Source organism: Scleropages formosus, chromosome 13, assembly GCF_900964775.1.
Source record: "Scleropages formosus chromosome 13, fSclFor1.1, whole genome shotgun sequence".
Classification (NCBI taxonomy): domain Eukaryota; kingdom Metazoa; phylum Chordata; class Actinopteri; order Osteoglossiformes; family Osteoglossidae; genus Scleropages; species Scleropages formosus.
The window spans coordinates 16,026,520-16,032,519 of NC_041818.1; the positions used below are offsets into that span (position 1 = coordinate 16,026,520).

General features: G+C 40.2%; 1 protein-coding gene across 1 annotated transcript in view; it reads right to left on the reverse strand.

Moving 5' to 3' along the window:
• The window catches only part of atp10b (ATPase phospholipid transporting 10B), a 67,051-nt gene extending 61,051 nt beyond the window's left edge, over positions 1-6,000 (reverse strand). Inside the window, exon 1 of the mRNA XM_018744479.2 lies at positions 5,964-6,000. The gene's annotated coding sequence lies outside the window, so the exon portion shown is untranslated. The remainder of the gene's footprint in view (positions 1-5,963) is intronic.

The window sequence follows — 6,000 nt, forward strand, 5'->3', positions numbered from 1 at the left end:
GCTATAACTGACCTTAAAGCCCTATTGTGGAGAGACTTCTCTGGAGAAATGTGATAAACCATTTGAGGTGACAGCCAGATTATATTGTGTTGTTATGTATACTGGCCTGATAGATTGTGATGGACGTGGCCCTGGGCTCAGGCCGGCAGTTAGGATCACAATACTGCAAGTCGGATACTGCTCGCTGCCGCTTTTTATAGATCGATTATGCCCCCACATGTACACAGACACAGAACCCCCTTAGTCCCACAAAGCACTTTCACACACAGGAGTTCACTGATGATAATGATGATGATGATTATAATAAACTTTACTGTTTGTTTAATGCTTGTTCTGTCATTGATTCTCAATGTTTCACTCTAATTTCACTTTGAATTGTTCCTTCGATTAAACATTATAATGGATCACGTTTGGGTATTTCCTCCGTGGGTATCACGCATCCATAGGTGTTGCAGTGTTTGTGTGTTGACAATTTCTCCATCGATTAATCACCCTCCAAAATGTCAAATCAAGTGGGAAAGCACAGTTTGCTACACTTTGTTTCATGCAGGCATGATAATCCTGTGCCACTTTTTCTTTACTGGAAATCTGTCATAGCATCCTTTCAAATTTGGTTTACAGGTGAAAAATTAATAAAAGCTGAATTTTACAGATTTGAATAAAAAAGTTTAAATGCATCCAAAGGAAGAAATCAATACAAAGGCATTTTTTCCCATTGTACTTTTGATACCATTATGTCAAAAAATTGTTGCCATGTTGCTGCTGTCATGGCATTTTGTGTCAAATAGGCAATTTCTCTCTTTTCTCTCTTTCTTTCTGTCTCTTCCGTTTGTTTAAACTTAAAAGAAGTTTTACGCTTTTACTGCCGGAGCAGAATCAGTGGTTATATGTCGATGATGCTCACAATGCATTACAATGACATCTCCGCACATCTTTAGGAAGTTTTTTTTTTTGATGTGGACCCCCTCAGCTTTTTGCAGACCTGAAGGAATTACAGTCCTGTCACCACCCTCTGTGTTACAACTCCAGAACTGGGCTTGTTATCGACTCTCAGAGAAATTAGGAGCAGCAAAAAGCATTTCCTGGTGTGCTTAACGTCTAACAAATGATTGTAACCATACAAAATTGTGGATAAGCTTCAACTGCTGAAATAATTACTGTTCATTGAACACAAGCCATAAGCAATCTGACAATGTGTCTAGACACAGTGAGAATAATATTAAGTGCCTAGCAGTGTATTGTTCATTTCCACTCATCAAGTTCATCTCTTATACTGTATGTTTCTTCATACCACAATGTACTATGTAATATCGTATGATGTCAGCTAGTAGATAAATAACGTATTTTTCCTTAATCCTCCTGGATTGTAAATCCCTACGGCCAGGATTAGCCATTCAATATAAAAGAATCTTTAAAGCAATTTTCCTTATTGTTATTATCAGGTAAAGCTAAGCTGGACATGCAATTCTTTCACACTATCAGCCAGACAAATGGAAAACAAAGAGGCAGTGTTGGGAGAGAAAGTAAAAGACAGTCTAAAGCTAAAGACAAGATGAGGTGAGAGTGTTACAACTTGTCTGTCATGCTATCACCTATCACCCAGCACAAAGTGCTGAGAATGAAGCTTGTTGCTTTTGTGCTTCTGGTTCTGCGAAGCAAAACTGTTTTTATCTCTGATTGCTGCCCCAGGGCTCGAAACTGGCAGGGAAAAAAAGATTCCAACAAAGTAAATAAACCCTGAGGTATGAAAACTGGTCACAGAAAGCTGTCCTAGATCGGTAACTGATCAGAACATAGAAACACTGAAATTTTACTGTTGTTGAGTCACCGTCAATAAAAAACCAACCAGCCCTCATCAAAGAATTGAGTATAAGTATACTAAATACAAATTTCCACTTGTCCTCATCTTCAGCACAGGGGAAACTCAACAACACACTCTGGGAAAATGAAAAACAAAAGAAGGACCCAACAAGCAAAACTTTCTACCCAACCTTTACTGAACCATATAACTGATTTACAGAGAGACAATAATATCTACAAATGCATGTTAAAAGCCAAGCTAACAAAGAACGCTTAAGAAGAATCCTTAATGTGTTGATATGAAAAGTTCTCATGATTATTAAAAAAAAAAAAAAACCATACTGAACCCCATATCAAATTCCTGTCTATAATTTCACTTGGGACAATAGCATTATAGGACAGTTTAACAAAACAAGAAGATACAACAATTTAATGTAATCTAAGTAAGGTAATCTTTTAATCTAAATATTGTGAGGCTCTTCTATAGCACATTGCAAAGTGGTTAAAAGATAGAGGTGGATTTTACTGTACAGTTTCAAATCTCATTTATGGCTATAGTACCCTTGAGCAAGGTACTTAATCTAAAATCACTCCAGTAAAAAATTACCCAGCTCTATAAATGGGTAAATAATTTAAAAGTAACTTAACATTGTAAGTCGTGGACAGCAGGTAACGTAGTGGCTAGAGCTGCTGTCTTTGGATCTAAAGGTTTGCAGGTTTGATCCCTGCCTCCAGCTGTAGTACCCTTGAGCAAGGTACTTACACTAAACTGCTCCAGTAAAATTACCCAGCTGAGTAAATGGGTAAATAATTGTGAGCTTGTAATAATTGTAACCCTAACATTGCAAGCTGCTTTGGAAAAAAGTGTCTGCTTAATGAATAAATGTAAGTGTCCAGTGCTGTTAATAACACTGAAAGCTACTGTAAGGCATTGCCTCACTCACTGTCTGTAACAGCTTGTCCTGGTCAAGGTTGTGGTGTTCTAGAGCCTATCCTGAAATCAAAGGAGGCAAAGCTTGTCAGGGTACACCCTGGATGGGACACCAGTCCACTGCAGAACTGTAAGTCTTAAAGCAGACATGCTGTCATACTGAAGGCCCCTAGCACTCACCATCTGAGATGTTGAAGTGCTGTGAAGGAAAACTAAGCAATTGCTTAGCTGTATTGTCAAAATATGTGATGACTGTAAAATTACTGAGCAAGTAAGTATTTGTTCTCCCTTTTCCAGAATTCCAGATCGGTTTCTACTATAACTTTTGCATTTCTATTAAAATGATGCCCATATAGCGGGGACGCAGTGGGTTGGACCGGGTTGGACCGGGTCCTGGTAGGTCTGGGGTTCGAGTCCTGCTTGGGGTGCCTTGCAACAAACTGGCACCCAGTCATGGGTGTGCCCCCTCCCCCTCCAGCCTTACGCCTTGTGTTGTCGAGTTAGGCTCTGGCTCCCCGTGACCCCATAGGGGACAAGCGGTTCAAGCTGTGTGTGTGTGTGTGTGTGTGTGTGTGTGTGTGTGTGTGAGTGAGATGTCCATAGAGAAATAAATTCCTCTTACAGCAAAAGGAACTGAACAGCTACAGATGAAATATTGTTCTTTGTACTACAATGCATTTCAGGTTTTGCTGGTTTTCTTCCCCTTAAATCCAGTGCAACATTTCCATATTTCTCCCCTATAGTTGTTTGAAGTCACTAACAGTGGGCACTGCTTTACTTGGCACGTTTCAACCAAATTCAGCTTTGCCAGACCAGATCACCACGAGGCGAGATATTTTTATAAATGGCTATGAAATCATTTCCTGTGTATTGAGGTCATGAACCTGCTGGCCCACAGAGTGGTTGAAACTGCTCTTGGCATCAGTGACTGGCAGCATCCTGAAGCCTGGCCCTTCCATTATGCCTCTCTGCAGCCTGTCCCAGTGGTGAACTGCTGCCCATCTCTTATTCCATCGCACGAATAGATGAGCTGCATCCATTATGCATGCTGTGGTCCATATTTGGCCTGGGCTCAGTTGATGAAAAAAGGAAGCAAAAACAAGAACAATCTGATCAGCTCTATGAATAAGCCCGTCTAGTTTTTCTGAGTCTATAGAAAAACGGTTTTAATTCTCTGCAAATGTTTTAGGAAGTTTACTTTACGTTTTACATTTACAGTGTTTTGCAGCATCATGTTTTTTTTTTTTTTTTTTAACATGCCCATGAATGGAGCTGTGGTGGTGTGGCAGGTATGGCCTGTTCCTGTTCTCTGGCAGGTCTGGGGTTCGAGTCCTGCTGGGGGTGCCTTGCGACGGACTGGTGTCCAGTCCAGGGTGCGTCCCCTCCCTCCAGCCTTGCGCCCTGTGTTGCTGGGTTAGGCTCCGGTTTGCCACAACCCATGCTCAGGACGAATGGCTTCAGACATTTATGTTTGTCCGTAAATTTGGCACATTTGAAAAGATGCACTGGACAAATCATATTATGGATCTGATTCTGTAATTATACCTTTGAAAAAGTTTGGCTTTTATCTAGGATAACAAATACTTACTTATATTTGTTTTAAATTTAGGATTGACTGGTGTAACTCTGAAGAACATATATGGGGAAAGAAGCAGCCTAACAGATAAAGAATAAGCTGTCCATCGTGAAGTAGGGATGTGGCCATTATGGAATGCGTAATATTTTTCCACTTTTTTTCACTCCATAATGTGACCAAGATGTAAAAATGAACTAAAAATAACTAGGCAAAATATAAAATTATTAACACTCAGTTGTGTATAACCAGGTCACAAAGGTCTTTACTATATACATTTATTCATTTAGCTGATGCTTTTGTCCAAAGAAACTTGCAATGTTATACGATTTACAATTATTTATCTATTTATACAGCTGGTTAATTTTACTGTAACTTTTTAAATTAAATTTTTAAAGCATGTAGGAGTCATATTTACATAAATAAGTGGATTGTTCAGTTTTCCTCTTGGACACCATGACATGTTGTCTCCTCCAGTCCAACATAAGCATCAAAGGAAGCAGATGCATAAACATCAAAGCAACAACATTCTAAATACAAAGTGATAAAAGACCTGTGTTTCAATGACGGGTTGTAACACAAGCCCTGGATTTCAGTCATTTTCTTTCAAGCACAGCCTAAGTTTAACCTTATTCTCAGCACACTGTGCTCCAGTTGGTTTCTGTTCCTTTTCTTATACAACAACCCTAGTATATTGTGACTGTTTAGCTACATATGAATATATGACGGCTAAGTAACATTTAAGGCATAAAGACAAAATATAAGGAAAACGCTTAAAAAATAGGCAGAAACACATGATCTATCACAGATTAGGATGAAGTATTATACGTTGTAATAAAACAAAAGTTAAAACGATGAGAAGGATCTATTGAATGTAAATAAAGTAGGAAAACAATGGGCATGCAATTGTAAACACACACAAAAAAAAGTTTTGGCTGTCGCTGTGGACTAACCTGCCTTCCCAACGGCCTCATAAAGCAAACAGGAGGGTTGACCCACACCCACTCCACCATCTGATTGTATCACGAAGCTTCAAAGTCCAGCCAAGCTTGGCCTCTTAGGCTACATCATGCCATGTCATGTCAAAAGGTCAAGTACATTTAACACAGCTCATGAATGGTCAGCAAAAGCTGACATGTCTTCGTTTTCAGCTGCCTGTTACAATATGACTCTGGAGATGTGGCACATGAGTGCACGTGACACATGTTGCCTCACTGGCTCATGACCTCAGAGTGTGATGGTGATGATGGAAGCCAATGTGTGCTCTGGGAAAGGCAATCAGCAGCTGTTAGCTGTGAGCGCGTTCCTGTAGTTATTCAGCTGTGACACTGAGCTACGGGAAGGAGAAAAGGAAAACTAACCCCTCCGGCCTTCCCTGTGGGCTAGATGGAAAAAAAAAAAACCTCTACGGTGGTGTACGCTGCCATAGCAAAGCTTTATTTAAATTTGCCATGGGTGTGTGAGCACTGAGGAAGGTCCTCTGAGAGTCACCTGTCTCCCGCCATTCAGTCACAGCGGCAGCAACGCGGTTGCGGAAGGTGCTCAAAGTTACAGCGCATGTTTCTGAAAGCTGCCAAAAGTCTGAAACCGAAAACAAACAGGAACACTTTGAAAGCTAGATACAAAGCAAAGCGAAAGTAATACATTGGAGATACTTACTCACTGCTTACTTGGGTCCTGCCTCAGAGTGTGTGAG